The sequence below is a fragment of the Scyliorhinus torazame genome, chromosome 6 (assembly GCF_047496885.1).
Source record: "Scyliorhinus torazame isolate Kashiwa2021f chromosome 6, sScyTor2.1, whole genome shotgun sequence".
Lineage (NCBI taxonomy): Eukaryota > Metazoa > Chordata > Chondrichthyes > Carcharhiniformes > Scyliorhinidae > Scyliorhinus > Scyliorhinus torazame.
In genome coordinates, this window is record NC_092712.1 from 213,763,499 (window position 1) to 213,784,745 (window position 21,247).

The following is a 21,247-nucleotide window of genomic DNA, read 5'->3' on the forward strand; positions in this document are numbered from 1 at the left end:
GAAAGTCCATAAGTTCACAAATTAAGTCTCTGAGGTGGGCGACAAATTCTGGTTGACCGCCTCAAGGATGGGTCGGGAGCTACCGGCTGAGGAGCGGGCTGGACTGCGTCAGAGTGAGGAGGATGCAGAGTGACCGGAATCTCTACATAGTCCAGGTCAGGGTCAACAGGAGGGCGTGGCAATGGTGGAGGATCATGTAGAGAGCGCGGAACGAGGCGAAGGGCACGTCGATTGCAGTGCAGAATTGAGCCATCCGGTAGACGAACCAGGAACGAGCGGGGGGCCACCTGCCGAAGAACCACAGCGGTTGCAGACCAGCCACCATCCGGAAGATGGATGCGGACGTTGTCATCTGGAGCTAGAGCAGGGAGGTCAGCTGCACGGGAGTCATGAGCCGCCTTGTGCTGTGCACGAGACAGCTGCATTCGTTGAAGGACCGGAACGTGGTTGAGGTCTGGGACATGAATGGACGGCACCGTCATCCTCAGGGTGCAACCCATGAGCAGCTGGGCTGGCGACAGGCCAGTGGACATTGGGGCCAAGCGATAGGCCAGCAAGGAAAGGTGGAAATCGGATCCAGCATCGGCAGCCTTGCAGAGGAGCCGTTTGACTATGTGGACGCCCTTCTCCGCTTTGCCGTTGGATTGGGGGTACAGGGGACTTAATGTCACATGCACAAAGTTGTACCTCCTGGCAAAGTTGGACCATTCCTGGCTTGCGAAGCAGGGGCCATTGTCCGACATCACAGTGAGTGGGATGCCGTTGCGAGCAAAGGTGCCCTTACAGGCATGGATGACTGTCCGGGTAGTTTGAAAAGTAGTCTACAATCAGGACATAGTCCCTGCCCAGCACGTGGAACAGGTCGATGCCCACCTTGGTCCAAGGGGACGTGACCAACTCATGGGGCTGTAGGGTCTCACGTGGTTGGGCCGGCTGGAAGCGCTGACAAGTAGGGCAGTTGAGCACTGTGTTGGCTATGTCCTCATTGATGCCGGGCCAGTACACTGCCTCTCGTGCCCGTCGGCGGCACTTTTCCACGCCAAGATGACCCTCGTGTAGCTGTTCCAAGACGAGCTGGTGCATGCTATGCGGGATGACAATGCGGTCCAGTTTCAGGAGAACACCATCTACTACCGCCAGATCATCTCTGACGTTATAGAACTGCGGGCATTGGCCCTCGAGCCACCCGTCTGTTAGGTGGCACATGACATGTTGTAGCAAAGGGTCAGCCGCCGTCTCGCGGCGAATTTGGACGAGACGTTCATCCGTGGCAGGTAGATTGGAGGCCACGAAGGCCATATGGGCGTCAACCTGGCAGACGAATCCCGCTGGGTCACACGGAGTGTTGACAGACCTGGAAAGAGCGTCGGCAATGATGAGGTCTTTGCCTGGGATGTATACCAGCTGGAAGTCATATTGCCGGAGCTTGAGAAGAATATACTGGAGGCGAGGCGTCATGTCGTTCAAGTCTTTCTGTATTATATTGACCAGCGGGCGATGGTCGGTCTCGAAGGTGAATTGAGGAAGGCCGTACACATAATCGTGAAACTTGACGACACCGGTCAGAAGGCCCAGGCACTCCTTTTCTATCTGCGCGTAGCGCTGTTCCGTGGGGGTCATGGCGCGTGACGCATATACAACAGGGGCCCCATGATGAGGCCACATCGCGTTGCAGGAGCACCACCCCAATGCCGGATTAGCTGGCATCGGTCGAAATTTGGGTCTCTTTTGCTGGATCAAAGAAAGCTAAGATCGGGGCCGTGGTGAGTTTGGTTTTGAGTTCTCTCCATTCGCGCTCGTGGGCAGGGAGCCATTGGAAGTCTGTCGTCTTCCTGACCAGGTTCCTGAGAGGCGAGGTTAGAGATGAACTTCCCTAAAAAGTTGACCATGCCCAGAAATCGGAGGACCGCCTTCTTGTCCTCTGGCGTTTTCATGGCTGTGATAGCAGATACCTTGTCTGCATTCGGCCGCACACCCAACTGGGAGATGTGGTCCCCTAGGAACTTGAGTTCCGTCTGACCAAACGAGCATTTGGCTCTGTTGAGGCGTAGGCCCTGCTCACATGTGTTTGAACACGCGCTGGAGGCAACTGACATGCTCCTGTGGGGTGGTGGACCAAATGATTATGTCATCGACATAGACGCGGACACCTTCAATGCCTTCCATCATTTGTTCCATGATCCTGTGGAACACTTCTGAAGCAGATATGATCCCAAATGGCATCCTGTTGTAACAATGTTTGCCAAACGGGGTGTTAAATGTACACAGTTTCCTGCTGGATTTGTCGAGCTGGATTTGCCAGAATCCTTTTGAGGCGTCGAGTTTGGTGAAGAGCTTGGCGCGAGCCACCTCGCATGTGATCTCTTCGCGCTTGGGAATTGGATAATGCTCCCTCATGATATTGCGATTCAGATCCTTGGGATCAATGCAGATTCTCAGCTCGCCGGAAGGCATTTTTACACACACCATGGAACTGACCCAGTCGGTTGGTTCCGTAACTCTGGAGATCACTCCTTGGTCCTGGAGGTCCTGCAGCTGCTGCTTGAGGCGGTCCTTAAGGGGTGCTGGGACCCTGCGAGGTGCACGCACCACAGGTGTGGCGTTCTGTTTGAGTAGGATCTTATAAGTATATGGGAGCGTGCCCATGCCTTCGAAGACGTCGTGGTGCTGGTCGATGATGGCTTCGAGTTGCGCCCTGAAGTCAGCGTCCTGGAAGGCAGACGTTTCATCAGGAGAGAGAGAGTGCACTCTCTGAACGAGGTTCAACAGCTTGCATGCCTGTGCGCCAAGCAGGGTATCCCAATTTAGGGGGGTATCCCAATGATGCGCTGGGGAATCCCTCTCGGAAGTTCCCACATAAGGGTTTACCCGTCAATTTCCCAGAAAAACAAATTCCCTCTGCATACTTGCGCTGAATTGGGAACCACCCGACAGAAGAGATTTAAACCTGGTTCTGCCAGCTTTACCCCGATGGTCACTCTGAAAGATTTAGATGAGGGAAAAAAACTTCCAACTCCAGAGTAACTATTTAAACACTTGGATCCAGCCTCGCGCGGCATATCCCACACAAACACGATCCCCCCCAGGGGACCCACCGTGCCATACCCCCCCCCCCCCTCCCTCCCCCCCCCCCCCCCCCTTCCCTCCCCCCCCCACCCCCTTCCCTCCCCCCCCCCCTCGACCTTTTCCTGGGTCCGATTACCCCCTCCCCTTTCCTGGGTCCAAACCCTCCCCTATTTCCTGAACTTTGAAATTTACCTGCTCCCTGTAAATTGTCCCTTTAAACCTCCCCTTTAGGGCAGCTACTGCTGTAAGAAGGGGAATTGATTTTCCTCTCTGCCCCCCAGTTACTCCATGACGATCCTGCCAGAGACAGGTTTTGCTGCTTCTGTCTCACCCAGCGTAAGTTTAGGAATCCCAGTGCAGGTAAATCTGGTGTGACTGGTAATCGGCCATAGATTAGCACCCTGCGGAAGTTATGGGCCATCATGAACCTCTTCCTTTGATCCAATACAATCTTTTAACTTCTTGATAGCCATGGTTGGACCACGTTATGTATGGGAAGTTCTGCCCGAAAGGAATGTACATTTGTTGTACGCCATGTATTCATTTCTATTAATGGCGGAGCTGGCTCGAGAAGCAGAATGGCACATTCCAGCTCCTAATTTGAATGTTTGCATATATGCCCTTTTCTTTAAACACCAGTCATTGTTTAATGCAATTGACAATCTACCTTCGCCAACTTGCTCCTCATTTCAGAATCTAGTTTCAGACTTAACTAAATCACTTTAAAACGCAATATAAAATATGGTCACTACTCCCTAGATGTCTCTTCATATGTTTATTAATGAACCCATTCTCATTGCATAACACAAGATCCAAACAGCCTGTTTCCCAGTTGGTTTCTCAGCATGCTTATTTAGAAAATGTGGTTTGCCCAGTTTATATGAATATTAAAGCCACCATAAGTACTGTATTACCCTTGCTACATGTGCTTCTAATTTTCTGATTCACACCCTAAAACTATTGTTGTTGCCTAAAAATAGCCCCTACTGTTTCTCAGCTCCACCCAAATTGAGCTACGATACTTTCTCTCCACTGTTTTTTCCCATCCTTTATTATTGTCCTGCTATATCATTTTGTCTATCTTTGAAAAGTTAAGTATCTTGAATGTTTTGTTTACTTTGTCAACAATGCGGGTGATGGGAATCTCACCTACCACTTGGGAGAAAAAGTGTGAAGCCCGTGTCGCTTTATTTTCGAGGCCTGACACAATTACATTCCAATCAGGCACTTAACTGGGCAGCATTGGGAATCCTAGCTCCCAAGAACGACTGGGCCAAGGCTGCAGCTCTCCAGTCCTGGCAGTGCAGGAGCAGTGGCCACTGCCAGTACGAAAGCAAGGATCGCTGCTGGAAACCTAAAGAGAGGTAAGTGTGGTTGGATTGGGGTTGTGGGAAGGAAGTTGCAGGCAAGGGTAGTGGGGGAACCGGACCTGGGGGGGTTGGCTTCCAGCGGAGGCGCCCGTCCCCAATGCCGTAACATTTGACGGGCACAGTGTGCCCATGAAAGAGGGACATCCCTGTTGGCCTCTGGAAAATCCAACAGGGTTTGTTGAGCGGCTAGCTTGAATGGTATTCAAGCAGCAGTGACAGGATGAGGCTCTTACATGATCCCCAAGTGGTTATCTATGCTTCAACCTTGCCTTTTGCACTGATGTTGTGGGTTCCCCCGCAACGAGGATCAAGATATTTATGGCACATCCCCTTCCAGTTAGTTGCTTAATTGATTGCCATATTCTCGACTGGATACTTTTATTTGATCTGTTGGGTGTGGGATCACTTAGTTCTGTCTAATGTTTGCTCCTTCTATTGTGTGGCATGCACCTAGTCCTATGTGTGGCTTTACCAGGTTGACATCTCATGCTCAGGCACGCCAGCTGCCACTCCCAGCATGCTCACCTGCACTCCTTATTGAACCATGGTTGATCCCCTAGCTTTATGGTTATGGTAGAGTGGGGAAAATGACAGCGACTGAGGTTACAGATTATGACTGAATACAAATCTGTTGATGCCGATGGTCCACAGTTCCTCATGGATGTCCAATTTTGAGCTGCTAGATCTGTTCTGAATCTACCCCATTTATCAAAGTGGTAGTGCCACACAACACAAAAGAGAGTATCCTCTGCGTGACAACAGGGCTTTGTCGCAGTATAATGGTCACACAGACAGACTAGATTGGTGATGGTGAGGTCAAGTAAGTTTTCCCAGGGCAGCATGTGGCACAGTGAATAGCACTGGGACTGCTGCGCTGAGGACCTGGGTTCGAATCCTGGCCCTGGGTCACTGTCTGTGTGGAGTTTTCACATTCCCCCATGCCTGCATGGGTTTCGCCCCCACAACCCAAAGATGTACAGGTTAGGTGGCTTGGCCACGCTAAATTGCCCCTTAATTGGGCAAAAAATAATAATTGGGTACTCTAAATTTATTTTTTAAGAAGTAAGTTTTCCCCTCTTGTTGGTTCCCTCTCCACCTGCCCCCCAGCCCAGTCTGGCGAATACATTTTTCAGGACTGAGCTAGTTCAGTCAGTAGTGGTGCTACTGAGTCACTTTTGGTTATGTGCATTGAAGATCCCACCCAGAGTATATTCTTGCTTCCCTTGGCGCTTCTTTCAAATGATGTGTTTAACATGGATGAGTACTAATTCATCAGCTGATGGAGAGAGGTTACGTGGTAATCAGCAATCGGCTTCCTTGGCCACGTTTGACCTGAAGCCATGAGACTTTATGGTTTCTGGAGTCAATGTGGAGAATTCCCAAAGTAATGCCCTCACGATGGTATACCACTGTAATGCCATATCTGGCGGGTCTGCTCTCTGGTGGGGCAGGACATACCCAGGGATGGTGATGGTTGTATCTGGGACATTGTCTGTAAAGTAGGATTTGGTGACTATGTCAACATCAGGCTGTTGCTTGACTAGTCTATGCACCAGCTCTCCTAATGTTAGCCTCATGGTGGCCCTCCAGCTTCAAAAGCCCACCCATCATCCTTGGTTGAACAGCAAGCCTGCTTGCCCTTTAGTCATTAGTCAGGCTCATGAATCAACTGATTCAGGGAAAATCACTGCCAGGTGACTGTTCCACACACTGTGTGGGGCTGTGGCCTCCATTTGACCTGGATGTCTGATTCCTGAAGCATGCAAATTCTGCTGTGTGACTCTATTAATTTTGGAGTAAGGAATAGCAGTCAGTACAAAATGTAGCACTGAATTCTGCTGCGATTCCCATTGAAGAGCGCATGTGGCACTTGAAGTTCACTAAGAATACAAATTAATCTCAACAAAGATAATAAAACATTGATTGAAAGTCTATGTAACTTCCAGCAAAAAATCTGCCAGAGTTTGCTCCAGCAGAAGTTGTACTGTGAACAGTGAGTTAAACTGATGCGAGAAAGTCTTGAGAAGATAATCACGATTGAATCAGTACAGACAGAGTGGGCGACACGGTGGCGCAGTGGTTAGCCTACGGCGCTGAGCATCTGGGTTCGATCCTAGCTGCGGGCATGAGATTTCCCGTGTCTGCGTTGGTTTAACCCCCACAACCCAAAAATGTGCAGGTTAGGTGGATTGGCCACACTAAATTGCCCCAAATTGCAAAAAAATAATTGGGTGCTCTAAATGTATTAAAAAAAGAATCAGTACAGATAGAGATCAGCCTGATTGAACGGCAGAGAAACTCGATGGGCCAAATGGCCTAATTATCACTGGAAAGACTAATCTTGCTGGCAGCATTGAAGTACACTTTTGGAGGCCAGCACATTGAAAGTTTCCGTGCACTGCTCGACCCAGAATTGTAACTATAGCATCTCACTAAGGCTCTCAGGCTGCAACTGTAAAAATAATCAAAATGGTGCAACATTAAACTGTTTTCAGATGATTGCTGGAGCTCTGCACAGCCACGTTATTATGTTCAACAATTCAGGAGTGCGGCAACGGCGTGGCTGAAATGATGTTTGGTGATGAGAGTTAAGAGGCACAGCAATTCTAAATCTGGAATGGCACAGGATCAACTTGAGAAAATGTCACCCTGCAGTCCCTGCTTACACCTGCAATGATTCATCAGTATGTAATTTATACTGAATTGAATTCTGACTGGTGCATTTATAACACTAATTCCATACCAGCAATTACAACTTACAGTGTTTGCACCGGTAGTGGTAATAAATGGGGATGTGGTGCACATAATATTAGCAATTTTACTGACTAAATCCAGCAACCTGAGAATACTTTGGCAACATGTGATAAACTAGATTTGAATTCAAACTGGCCTTGATAAGTTGATACCCTAAGGTTGTTCTGTATTGTGACAGGACCAGTAAAACAATACTCGGTGGTGAAGTGGGAAATGCAAGTTTTATAACATACATAGAAACATACATAGAAAATACAAGCAGGAGGAAGCCATTCGGCTCTTCGAGCCTGCTCTACCATTCATTATGATCATGGCTGATCATCAAGTTCAATACTCTGATTCCGCCTTCCCTCGATATCTCTTGATCCCTTTAGCCCCAAGAGCTATATCGAATTCCTTCTCGAAATTACACAACATTTGGGCCTCAACTACTTTCTGTGGTAGTGAATATCACAGATTCTCCACTCTCTGGGTGAAGAAATTGCTCCATTATCACCTCAGGCCTAAAAGGTTTCCCCCTTCTCTTCAAACTATGACCCCTAGTTCTGGACGCCCCCACCATCGAGAACAATTTTTCTGAATCTACCCTGTCGAATCCTGTTAGAATTTTATAAGTTTCTATGTGATCCCCTCTCACACTTCTAATCTCCGAACTCATAATGAATATAATCCTAACCGATTTAGTCTCTCCTCAAAGAACAGTCCCACGATCCCAGGAATCAGCCTGGTAAACCTTTGCTGCGTTCCCTCCATAGCAAGAACATCCTTCCTCAAATGAGGACACCAATACTGCACACAATACTCCTGGTGCGGCCTCACCAATATAATTGCAGTAAAACATTCCTATTCCAAATCCTCTCACTATGAAGGCCAACATACCATTTGCGTTCTTTACTGCCTGCTGTAACTGTGCACTTACTTTCAGCAACTGATGCACAATAACATCAAAGTCTCGCTGAGTATCCATTTCTCTCAATTTATACCCATTGAAATAATAATTTGCCTTCCTATTTTTTGCTACCGAAATGTGAATAACCTCACATTTATTCACATAATGCTGCATCTGCCATGCATGTGCCCACTCACTCAACCTGTCCAAATCATGCTGAAGCATCTCTGCACCCTCCTCACAGCTCACCCTCCCATCCGACTTTGTACCATCTGCAAATTTGGAGATTAAATATTTAGTTCCCTCGTCCAAATCATTAATAGATAATGTGAACAATAGATCTCTGTGATAGCCCACTAATCACTGCCTGCCAATCTAAAAAAGGCCTATTTATTCCAACGTTTTGCTTCCTGTCTGCTAACCAGCTTTCTATCTAAATCAAGACACAAAACGGAATCCCATGCGCTTTAATTTTACATAGTAATCTGCTGTGTGAGACTTTGTTAAACCCTTCTGAATGTCTAAATAAACCACATCCACTGGTTCTCCCTGGTCAAATCTACTAGTTACATCTTCAAATAATTCCAGTAGGTCTGTCAAGCATAATTTCCCATTCTACTATTTCTAGGGCCACTCAAGTTCTCTGGGATGAAGACTATCAACCCTGGAGATTTATCTGCCTTCAATCCCATTAATTACCCCCAAAACCATTTCTCTACTAATACTAATTTCCTTCAGCTCCTCGCTAAAACTTGTGTTACTCAGAACATCCAGTACATTATTCATGTCTTCAAAGTATGAATCTAGTTCCTTAGCCATTTCTTTGTTCCCCGTTATGAGTTCCTCCGTTTCTGACTACGGGTCCTACATACATTTTTATCGAAATTTTTCTTTTTATACACCTATAGAAACTTTTACAGTCAGTTTTTATATTCCCCGCTAGCTTACTTTCATATTGTATTTTCCCCATCTTAATCAATCCATTAGTCCGCCTTTGCTGAATTTAAACAGTTCCCAATACGCAGGTCTATTGCTTTTTCTTGCCACTTTATCTGCCTCTTCATTGAATCTAATACCATCTCTAATTTTCCTTATAAACCATGGTTTGGCCACAGTTCCTTTTCTTCTCTTGTGTCAAAAAGGAATAAATGATTTTTGGAGTTTACCTATTTGTTCCTTGAATGCCTGCCATTGCCTGTCTACTGTCCTTCCTTTTGGTAATGTTTCTCAGTCCATCAGATCCAACTCATGCCTCATAGCGTCATAGTTGCCTTTATTGAGATTCAGGACTATGGTGTCAGAATCAACTACCTCACTATCCACCTTAATAAATAAGCCTATCATATTATGGTCACTCATCCCCAAGGGTTCTCTCACAACTAGATTGCCAACTATACTTTCTCATTGCACAACACCCAGTCCAAAATGGCCTGTTGTCTTGTTGGTTCCTCAACTTATTGGTCCAGAAACATCTGATATCCACTCCAGAAATTCCTCCTCTATTTTACGGTGACTAATTTGACTCACCCAATCTATATGCAGATTAAAGTCACCCATAATCACATATGTTCCTTTATCACATGCATCTCTGATTTTGTGTGTAATGCTTTTCTCAACATTACCACTGCACTTTGGTGGTCTGTATACCATCACATGAATTTTCTTTGCCCCTTGGTGTTTATTAACTCGCCCATGCGGATTCCACATCATCTGTGCTAATATCTTTCCTCAATATTGTATCAATATCTTCTTTAATCAATAATGCAACCCCACCACCTTTTCCTTTCTGTCTGTCCTTCCTAAAAACTGAATAGCCCTCAATCTTTAGTTCCCATCCTTGGTCATCTTGGAGCCATGTCTCTGTAATCCCAACTATAATATACCCCTTTCATCTATCTGCTGTAGCCATGTAAAATGGCTGCGTTCCGATTAATCTGGCCAAAACCCAGTTTAAAATGACTAACCCGAAAGACTGCTGAGAAAAGCAGCTAAGAAGACACAAGCAGGCAGCTGCAGACAGTATTGCATATTCGGCTCTGGGAAGTTAGCCCAGATCGATACTCAGGGCTATCAACAGACCATCAACCCAGGTATCCGCAGTTGCATTCAGGACTGTTTGCAGCCCATCTATTCAGACATCCACAGTTAAATCGGCTATCCCCGGGAACAATTGCAACATATTAGCAATTGAATACCGGGCCAGACCTGTCGGCGCCTGCAGTGGCCGAAACAAAGACAGGTGAGCGACCACCCCCCGATCGAGGAAACGCCTCACCATTGGACACATCGACCCCAGAGATTGGGGACAGATCCAATCACTTGGGACTCAGGGTCAAGGGCCGCCCCGGGAGGCGGGAAGCCCCTGGGCCCTATAAAAGTGAGGGCCCAAGTTCAGATCTCTCTCTCTCTCTCCTCTTCGCCTGCTCGAGACCTTCGCAAGAACAGCAACCGGCAACAGTAAGTTTGAATCCAGCGATCGCTATCCGGTAGAGACACCTAGCCACCGACTTGTAGCAGCCTTTTGAATCCCGCGGGCCAGATTTGATTGGACAAGCCATTCGTTTCCTGACCTGGTGGGCTCTTCCTAAGTTAAGTATTGGCCAGTAGTGATAGGTTTATTATATAAATAGTAGTATTAGGGTATTAATATTGCTTGTTGTATATAATAAATGACCGTTGTTTTAATCCTTACTCAGGTTAAAAAGAGCAACACTGCGCAACCAGTTCATCCATTTTATTTTGAATGCTCTGAGCGTTCAGGTACAAAACCTTATGGCTAGCCCTTTTAACGTTCCTCGTCTCGTCTCTACTATTTTTGACAGTGTCATTATCTGATACAGGCCCTTGAATTCTCTGCCTATCACTTATCTTATTCTCCTTGCTGTCTATTTCACATGTTCTTGATTTCCCTTGCTCTGAATCCTTACATAGGCTCCCACAACCCTGCCATACCCAAGCCCCTGCCATATTAGTTTAACCCTCCCCAACTGCTCTAGCAAGTATACCCCCCAAGGACATCAGTCCTGATCCTGCCCAGGTGTAAACCATCCAATTTGTACAGGATCCACCTCCCCCAGAATCAGTCCCAATGCCCCAGGAATCTGAAACCCTCCCCCTCACACCATCTCTTCAATCATGCATTCATCAGATATATCCTGATATTTCGACTGTAACAATTCCTATATTTTTTTAATTAATTAGTGAAACAATTCTGTTTTCACTGTGGGTGGACAGAATTTGGTACTATTATGATGATGTAGTCCAGGAAAGAGTGCAAAAAATATCATTTTGAAAAGTGTGGCAACATTATCCAAGGAAGTGTAGACCATCGTTCTTTAGTTTTCTAGATTAAATTAACAGGAACTCAATATATAATTTGGGAATATGCAGATTGTGTGCAGCTTTAATTGGAGATTCAAGTGAAAACAATCTAATCAGGGAAACTCAGAAATGTATCTGAAACATCCAAAACTATTTTTGGTCAAAACATCAACGGTTTACTTACTAAAACAAATTCAGAATACTGTACTTTATTTTTCCTGCATTTAATCATTTTAATTTCATCATGCCATCACTAATAATTAAAAACAACAAAGGCTATCAAAAGATCTGCAATATGATTTTTAAACGTTATATGATTCTGACAAGAATGTCAACAGGCAACATTAGTCATTTTTTAAAATACATATGTGAGGCAATATTCTTTTTAGAATATATTTATGATATTACTGCTTTTTATAAAGGATAATCGCTGACAAAAGAGGCATGTTACGAAAGCTTTTCATCTAATAGCTACACTAAACCAATTTAAGACACTCAGTCAAGCTCATAATGTGGTTCATTCATGCTTGCTAAAAATGACATAGATTGATACACAACATGCCCCTTTTTGACTTAACCTAGAACTCAAGGAGTCTCTAGTTTCCATTTTCTTTCTCCGTGACAATGCCTCGGCCAATCAGAGTCGACTTGTCAATCAATCAGCACTATTTTTTCCCTATAGTATAAATTGCGATCGTTTGAAATTTGGCATTCTTGCATTTATCCTGATGAGTGGTTAGCACTGCTGCCTCACAGCACCAGGAACCCAGGTTCAATTTCAACCATGGTGGCTGTGTCGAGTTTGCACATTCTCCCCGTGTCTGCGTGAGTTTCCTCCGGGGACATCAATATCCTCCCCACAGTCCAAAGATATGCAGGTTAGGTGGATTGGCCACTCTAAATTGTCCCTTAGTGTCCAGAGGTTAGGTGAGTTTATGTGGTTGCGGGGATAGGGTGGTGGTGAAGTGGGCCTAGGTGGGGTGCTCTTTCAGAGGATCGGTGCAGACTTGATGAGACAAATGGCCTCCTTCTGCACTGTGGGAATTCTATGATTCTAAAAGCTTCTGCAACATGTCTCTTTTTTCAACAACATTTAAATGCTAAAGAAAAATTCTGTTCCCATTTATTATTTTGGTAAAGTATTATGGACTAAGGGGTGGCACGGTGGCACAGTGGTTAGCACTGCTGCCTCACCGCGGCGAGGACCCGGGTTCGATCCTGGACCCGGGTTCGATCCCGGCCCTGGGTCACTCTGTGTGGAGTTTGCACATTCTCCCAGTATCTGCTTGGGTCTCACCCCCACAACCTAAAAAGATGTGCAGCGTAGGTGAATTGACCATGCTAAATTGCCCCTTAATTCGGAAAAAAAAGAATTGGGTACTTTAAATTTCTGAAAAAAGTATCATGCACTAGTTTTTCTCAGTGGCGACTTTACTGCCAGAGAAAAACACAACATCTCCAAGAAGAATCATCCCAATTTTCTGGCGTGCCCTTTCGATAAATATTCACGGTGCACTGCTAGTGCTAGTAGTACCCTCTTTAGACATTCAACTCCTTGAATGGGGTTAGGATGGGTTGGGGAAGGACGAGGAGGAGGGGGGGGGAGTTCACTGCTGCATCTGAAGAACCACTGGAATTTAGCCCTGAATTAAGTCATTGGGCCCAGCGTGTCTGTGCCAGCTCTTTGCTAGAAAGATCTGTAAACTAACCTCACTGCAATAAGAACACAAAATGCTGATAACGCTTAGCAGGTCAGCAAATAGCCCAAAGAAAACATAAAATGTTTATGCTTTAGGTATAGCCTTTCATCAGAATTAACAAAGGATTAAATCTGATGTTACTTGACCCGCTGAGTGTTTTCAGCATTTTAAGTTAATGCTTCAGATTTTCAGCATTTGAAGTATTTTATTTTACTAATCCCACTGCTCTGCAGGCTCTCCATAGCCCTCTATCATCTTTGGCATCAAATATTTATGGGTATTTCCCTTAGAAAATGCATCGCTCTTTCCTTAACCATTTCTGCTCTGATAGGAATAATCCCCAAAACCTCACCCATATGCTTATATTTGCACATAGCATGGTAAGGACATGCTGATTGAATTTATCCATCACCAATAGGGAAAGTGAAAATTGTATACAGCAGTTTCTGGGACAAGGATTTAGTAGCAGGCTGCCCCATTAATCTTTCCTCCCACTAACAATTGAAACACCAGAGGAAAGTCCAGCTTAAATTAAAAGAATTTAACAAGCAATCTTCCTTCTATTTTTTTTACTAATTGGATCAAATCCCACAACTCCTTCAATAATTTTTATCACATATTATCAGTCTTGCCTTGGTATCAGCAGCCATTTAACTATATTGCCTACATGGGTCAGAGCCAGGGGCAAGAAACTCAGCAGGAAGGCAGCAATAAGATCTACTGACTAAATTATATTAAATGCTAACTATGTTAAGAATTTGTACAGAAGATCATTGTCTGGATTCAGGGAAGCCACTTTTTTCACATTTTATTTTTGAGTTAAGTCAGTAATGGGGAGAGATGCAGCTGTTCATTAAAAGTTCATTATACAATTAGAAATAATTTGCCTTTCATTGCGAAATAGCACTTACCAAAATACTATTGCAACCTGTGAATTCCAACCCTAGGGGGCTTTCAAAACATAAACAAGTCCTACAGCGGACATGCTAATCAAAGTAAAACAAAAAATGAGAATGTTTCATGAATTTATATTGCGAAGAATGAACTTGCATTTATGTATTGCCTTTCACCTCCTCAGGGAATCCAAACATGCTTTAACGCCCATTAATTCTTTTGAACTTGTGAAGGCAAATGCAGCAGACTACAAATGGCATTGCAAAACTCTCGTGGGATCTCTTACAACCTTCAAAAAGGCAGACATGGCCTTGGTTTAAGATCTTAACTAAAAGATGGCACCACCAGCCATGTGGTACTACCTCCGTGCTTCAGCTATATATTATACTGAAGTACTGGTGTGAGGCTTGAATCTTTATCTCTGATTCAGAGGTTAAGATGATATCACTGCAAAAAACTGACAGTGGAGTGTACTTAAAAGGAGGTATTCTGGCTTATCAGTGTGACTTCATTGTCCATAAATGTAAAATATAGTACAACAAAAATGTAGCCATGCATTGCATATGGGAAAACTGATCCTCGTGGGATAAAGAATACAGAAAAGAATTTATATCGCGCAATATTTTCAGTCATCTTTTGTTGAGGCCCATGATCCCAATGAAAATGTTACTCAAGGGTCACTGTCAGGGTGTTGTATAATTGAGTGATTGGTTGCAAGTCTACACCCCAAAAATTACCCACAGGAACAAGAAAATAGCATTACGGTTACAGATTTCCCCAGCAGTAGATATTTCAACTCCTGCACATCAAGTCAAGCCAGTAGGCCAAATTGTAGCATCAAAATTATTACATTGGATGGGATCAGCTAACAGGCCCAGAATTTAAGTGAAGAAATTTTAGATCATATGAATAGTGCTATAAAGACCTTACTAGTTCATTAGTTCATTTACTTGTTAGTTCATTAAATGTGACGCTTTTCTATCTGTTTCAAACATACCCGTCAAATAACAAGGATTTGTAAAACAATAATGAGGGATGTGATTTTTCCACCGCATTGCAGTCGACGCTGATCCCGTTACACCGGGTGCATAGTGGAGGAGGCCAAAAACAGGTTTTGCACCAGGCGTGATGCAGCAGACCCGCAGTGCTTGATGTGATTTGGATCACACCCTTGCTGGGAGTAATATTCAATTGAACCATTAGGCTCATTTAAATACGTGCTGCACTTTAGAGGCCGCAGTCACCGGTCGCATTGGCCAGCCCGCATGCTGGCATAAATCAGTACTGGTCTCCAAAAATGGAGACACAGACGTGACGGCCATGCCAGGGGTATTGGATAAGAGGAGGTGGCCAAGGGCAGCACGGTGGTGCAGTGGGCTAGCATTGCGGCCTCACGGCACTGAGGTCCCAGGTTCGATCCAGGCTCTGGGTCACTGTCCATGTGGAGTTTGTACATTCTCCCTGTGTTTGCGTGGGTTTCGCCCCACAACACAAAGATGTGCAGGGTAGGTAGATTGGCCACACTAAATTGCCCCTTAATTGGAAAAAATGAATTGGGTACTCTAAATTTTAAAAAAAAGAGGATGTGTCCATATAGGTCTGAGATAGGTCCCCCGCCTGGCTGAGCGAAGGAAAGACTCCTCTCCAGTAAGCTGGAAGGTAGAGCCGGAGGAAAGGAAGGGAAACGCGCCGAGAGCCAAACAGTTTGTGATGCAACTGGCTTGCTCCCGAAGGCGAAATCAAGATTCCCCCGGTAGCATGGCGAGAAACCAATTATCATCACTTAAACCCTATTTCCACACAATTAAAGGGAGCCATATCCAATGGCCTCCCGTGATTCAGCAGCTTCCCCAGCAGGTGGTCACACTGGTGCCAATTAGTACTCCTTTTGAAAAATGTAAAACCTGGTGGAAGGGTTTTTTCGGGGAGCCGAGGAGGTTAGCAGTCATCGTTGCTCACAGGCAAAGAGCTCGGGGCGCTGGGCCCGTCACCCCAGTACTCGGCGGGGGGGGGGGGGCATCCTCCGTAGGGGTGCGTCGCCATGGGCGTGGGGGTGGGGGGCGACTGCAGCGTCACAATGCCAACCCCTGGATCGTGTGTACCCGTTCTGGGGACAACCCTGGCGCCTGCCTGTCTGCTCCACGGACCACACATGACCCCCATCGACTGCCGAGGCCTCTGGCCATGCGACTGAAGGTTATTGTTAATGGGGAATTGCCAATCGCGGATAAGTTAGCACTTCACACATCCCAAGTGGATTCCCCAGAGTGGACGAGCCATGTAGCATGTGGGAGTCCTTGGCTAGCATCCGAATCAGACCTTGATGCCTGGACACTGTGCCTGAACAACATGGGTGCAGCAGCCAGCAACCGAATACCCAGGGGATGGGGGACATGTCCACGGCTGGAAGGTGGGCAAGTGCAACACTGAGGGAACCAATGCCCAGTCCAGGAATGTTATGAGCGGGTGTCTGGGGTACGGGGTCTGGGGTCCGTTGAGGGGGGGTCCCGCTGCGGCCAGGGGTAAGTGAGCGGGGTGTTCCGGGTTGGGGGAGGGGGGGGGGGGATCCTCAATGGGGGAATGGAGCACCCAGGGACGGGAGCCCCTGCAGTTTGTCAGTTTAACACCCTCTCCCAGTTCCTTACAGATATTGAATGCTATGGAGGGTATTTTGAATCCTGCCGTAGAGATGCTGCTGGGAGGCCGCTCCAGATGCTGGAGACAGCGGCGGCAGCAGTGTCTGCAGAGGTTCGAGGCGGTGGCCTGCATGCAGGGACCCACTGAGGACACAGCCGCCAACAGACCAGGGTGAGACCCAGATGGAGAGGCCCGCGACGGCCCACGTTGGACAGGCATTGCTGTTCCTTTGAACAAATGTCGGACAGCGCATGTCGCAGGAGGTTCCGCGTCAACAAGGAGACGGTGTTGCACCTGTGTCATGTCCTCACAGACATGGCACCACATGGAGGAGCAGGACACCCGCGCTCTGTGACCGTCAAGGTCACTGCAACCCTGAACTTGTACATGTCGGGATCATTCCAGGGCTCGAGCGAGGACCTGTGCAACATCTCACAGGCCACAGCCCACAGGTGCATCCGACATGTCACGGATGCCCTGTTTGTCCTGGCGGAGAACTATATAAACTTTGACATGGACCAAGCCCAACAAGACACCCGGGCAGCAGGATTACCTGCCATCACCGGAATGCCGCAGGTCCAGTGGCTGATAGGCTGCATACATGTCGCCATCTGGGAGTGCCCTATGTCAACAGGAAAGGGTTCCACTCCCTGAACATCCAGCTCGTGTGTGACCATCACATGAAGATCATGCACATGTGTGCACGCTTCACAGGGAGTGTGCACGACAGCTACATCCTGGGGCAGTCGACCATGCCCGGCCTCTTAGAGGACCACCCCTGATGGCTGGCTAGCTCTTGGGGGATAAGGGGTATCCACTGAGGACCTGGTTAACAATGCCAGTACAGAGGCCGGAGACTGAAGCAGAGACCCGGTACAACGAGGCCCATGTGGCCACTCGGGCTGTCGTTGAACACGGCATCGGTCTGTTCAAAATGTGGTTCCAATGCCTCAACCACTCTGTTTTAAAAAAAAATTTATAGTAGTCAATTATTTTTGTCTTTTCCAATTAAGGGGTAATTTAGTGTGGCCAATCCACCTAACCTGCACATCTTTGGGTTGTGGGGGTGAAACCCACGCAGACATGGGGAGAATGTGCAAACTCCACATGGATAGTGACCCAGGGCTGGGATTCAAACCCGGGTCCTCAGCGCCGCAGTCCCAGTGCTAACCACTGCACCACAAGCTGCCCCTCAACTGACCCAGGGCTGGGATTCAAACCCGGGTCCTCAGCGCCGCAGTCCCAGTGCTAACCACTGCACCACAAGCCGCCCCTCAACCACTCTGTTGATGCACTGCAGTACTTGGCCCGGAAGGTCGCCTGCTTTGTGGTGGTCTGCTATGTCCTCCAGGTGGGGATGAGCCCACCTCAGAGGAGTAAAAGGAGAACGACGAGGATGATGAGCCCAGGGAGGAACCGGAGGAGCAGCCGGAGGCTGCAGGACAGGCATCAACGGCAAAGGTCCGGCAAGCCCGGAGGGAGACCCTGATGCCCATCTGCTTCACTGAGGATGTGGCCTGGATCGTCATCGATACCTCCTGCCCCCCGGCACCCTCAGTGATCCTCAACATGCTTAGCCTTCCTTGCTCTACCGCTACGTCTGTGTATGTCCACAGGATACACATCGGAAGTGGAGACAGCCAGCTGCTCATAATGTCCCGTGGCCTTCTATGCCCCAGAGGGCGTCCTCTTGTGGCTCTGGGGCAGAGGGCCCTGACTCACTTGTCGGCGGCAAATGGATAGCTGTGCCGCCCTATCCAGTCTGCTGTCTTCGAGACGTGCCCTCATCAGAGGCGTGTAACTCGGGGGAGCTGGTGATCACCATCCCCACTCCATGGACGTGTTTGGGTTGGCACCCAGTGCCCTCTGCTCCCGCTTGGTGCCCATAGGGCCCTGAGGTTCACCTTGTGACGGAGGGGCAGCTGGTTCAAGCCCCGAACAATAAAAAAGGGTCCATTAATTAATTATAGGGATGAGTGGGTTCCTAAAGGTGGTTCTCAGTTCAAGCAATTTTATTTGAGAATTTACAACGAGCCACAGTGAAGGAAACATCTCTTTCAGAGCAGACTTTGATTGAAACTCTGGGTGTTGGCAAAAGGAGATAAAACTCTTTTTAATGCTGCTAAATAAGGTAAGAGTCCATGGTGTTCAGGGCAAGGTACTGGCATGGATAGAGGATGACTGACTGGCAGAAGGAAGAGAGTGGTGATAAAGGGGTCTTTTTCAGGATGGCAGCCGGTGACGAGTGGTGTTCCGCAGGGGTCTGTGCTGGAACCACAACTATTCACGATACATATTAATGGTCTGAAAGAAGAAGCTGAGAGCATTGTTGCTAAGCTTTCAGGTGATTCAAAGATATGTAGAGGGACAGGTAGTGTTGAGGAAGCGGGGAGGCTGCAGAAGGACTTGGACAGGCTAGGAGACTGAGCAAAGAAGTTGTAGATGGAATACAATGTGGAAAAGTGTGAGGAAATGCACTTTTGTAGGAAAAATAGAGGCATAGACTATTTTCTAAATCAGACTAAGCTTCGGAAATCAGAAGCACAAAGAGATTTAGGAGTCAGGTTCAGGATTCTCTTAAGGTTACCGTACAGGTTCAGTTAGCAGTTCGGATGCAATGTTAGCATTCATGTCATGACGGTTAGAATACAAAAGCAGGGATAGACTGTTAAGGCTGTTTACGGCTGTGGCCAGACCCCATTTGGAGTATTGTCAGCAGTTTTGGGCTCCATATCCAAGGAAGGATGTGCTGGTCTTGGAGAGGGTCCAGTAAAGGTTCACAAGAATGATCCCCAGAATGAAGGGCTTATCATATGAGGGTCTGTACTCAAATGGAGTTTATAAGGAGGAGGGGGGATCTCATTGAAACGTACAGATTACTGAGAGGCCTAGATAGAGAGGATGTAGAGAGGATGTTTCCACTAGTAGGAAAAACTAGAACCTGAGGGCGCAGTCTCAGACTGAAAGGACGATCCTTTAAAACAGAGGCGAGGAGGAATTTCTTCAGCCAGAAGGTGGTGAATCTGTGGAACTTATTGCCGCAAAAGGTTGTGGAAGCTAAATCACGGAGTGTCTTTAAAACAGAGATAGCTAGGTTCTTGATTAATAAGGGGATCAAGGTTTATGGGGAGAAGGCAGGAGAATGGGGATGAGAAACATATCAGTCATGATTGAATGGTGGAGGAGACTCGATGGAGCGAATGGTCTAAGTCTGCTCCTGTGTCTTGTGGTCTTAATTGAAGGACTCTATCAACAATGAGTTAGGTTTCTGGTGTAGCCATACTGAGGAGAGAAAAAGAATGAGAGAGAGAAAGAGCGTTTTAGATACAAAACTCCATAGTCAAAAATATTAGAACCAGGGAAATTCTGGGATGGTAATTATGCAATATATTGGCTTGGATAGAAGATTGGCTAAATAACAGGAAACAGAGAGTAGTCATAAATGGGTCTTTATCTGGTTGGCAGCATGTGAAAGTGGCATCTCAGGGATCAGTGCTGCGGTCTCAACTTTTTACAATTTATATAAATGACATGGATGAAGGGAACAAAGGTACGGTTGCAAAATATGTTGATGACACAAAGATAAGTAGGAAAGTAAATTGTGAAAAGGACACAAGGAGGCAACGAAAGGACATAGATAAGTTAAGTGAGTGGACAAGGATCTGGCACATGGAATATAATGTTGAAAATGTGAAATGGTCCGTTTTGACAGGAAGAATAAAAAATAAACTTGTTATCCAAATGGTGAGAGATTACGGAGCTCTGATATTCATAAAGATCTGGGTATCCTTGTGCGTGAATCAAAAAAGGCTAGTATGGAAGTACAGTAAGTAATTAGCAAAGTTAATAGATTATAATTTGTGATGGGAATTGATTACAAAAATAGTGAGTTTATGCTTCAATGGTGAGAACATATCTGGAGTACTGCGTACAGTACTGATCTCTTTATTTAAGGAAATGTGTTCGAGGCAGTTCAGAGAAGGTCTATTAAACTCATACATGGAATGGTTGGGTTGTTTTCTGAGGAAAGGTTAGGTTTGCCTTCACGGAGTGGTGACTTGATTGAAATCTTTAAGATCCTGAGAGGTCTTGACAGGGTGAATGTGGAGAGGACATTTTCTTTTGTGGGAGAATCTAAAACTCGGGGAAGTTGTTTAAAAATAAGGTGTTGCCCATTTAAGACAAAGATGAGGAGAAGTTTGCCTTTCAGAGGGTCATGAATCTTTGGTACTCTCTTCCTCAAAAGGCGGTGGGAGCAGAATCCTTGAATATTTTTAAGGCAGAGCTAGGTAGATTCTTGATTTACAAGATTAAAGGTTTTTGGGGGTGGGAAGGAATGTGGGGTTGAGGTTACTATCAGATCAGCCATGATCTTATTAAATGGCTGAGCAGGCTCGAAAGGCCTAATTCGTATAATTGTTTTTTCATGATGTTGACTGAGTGATAAATATTGGCCAGAACACTAACTAATTTTAATCAAGTGTTTGTAAAGCACAAGTACAACTTTCTCCTCTTTATATTCTAGCCCTCTAATTTATAAAGGATACACTTCATTAACCTTTCTGATTAATGTTTGTAGCTTACTTTAACATTTTGGTGATCTGTGTATTTAGACT

The 21,247-nt window shown here is 46.3% G+C and overlaps 1 protein-coding gene across 1 annotated transcript in view; it reads right to left on the bottom strand.

The window, feature by feature from the left end:
- Positions 1-21,247, bottom strand: part of chn2 (chimerin 2) — a 401,316-nt gene that overhangs the window by 47,770 nt on the left and 332,299 nt on the right.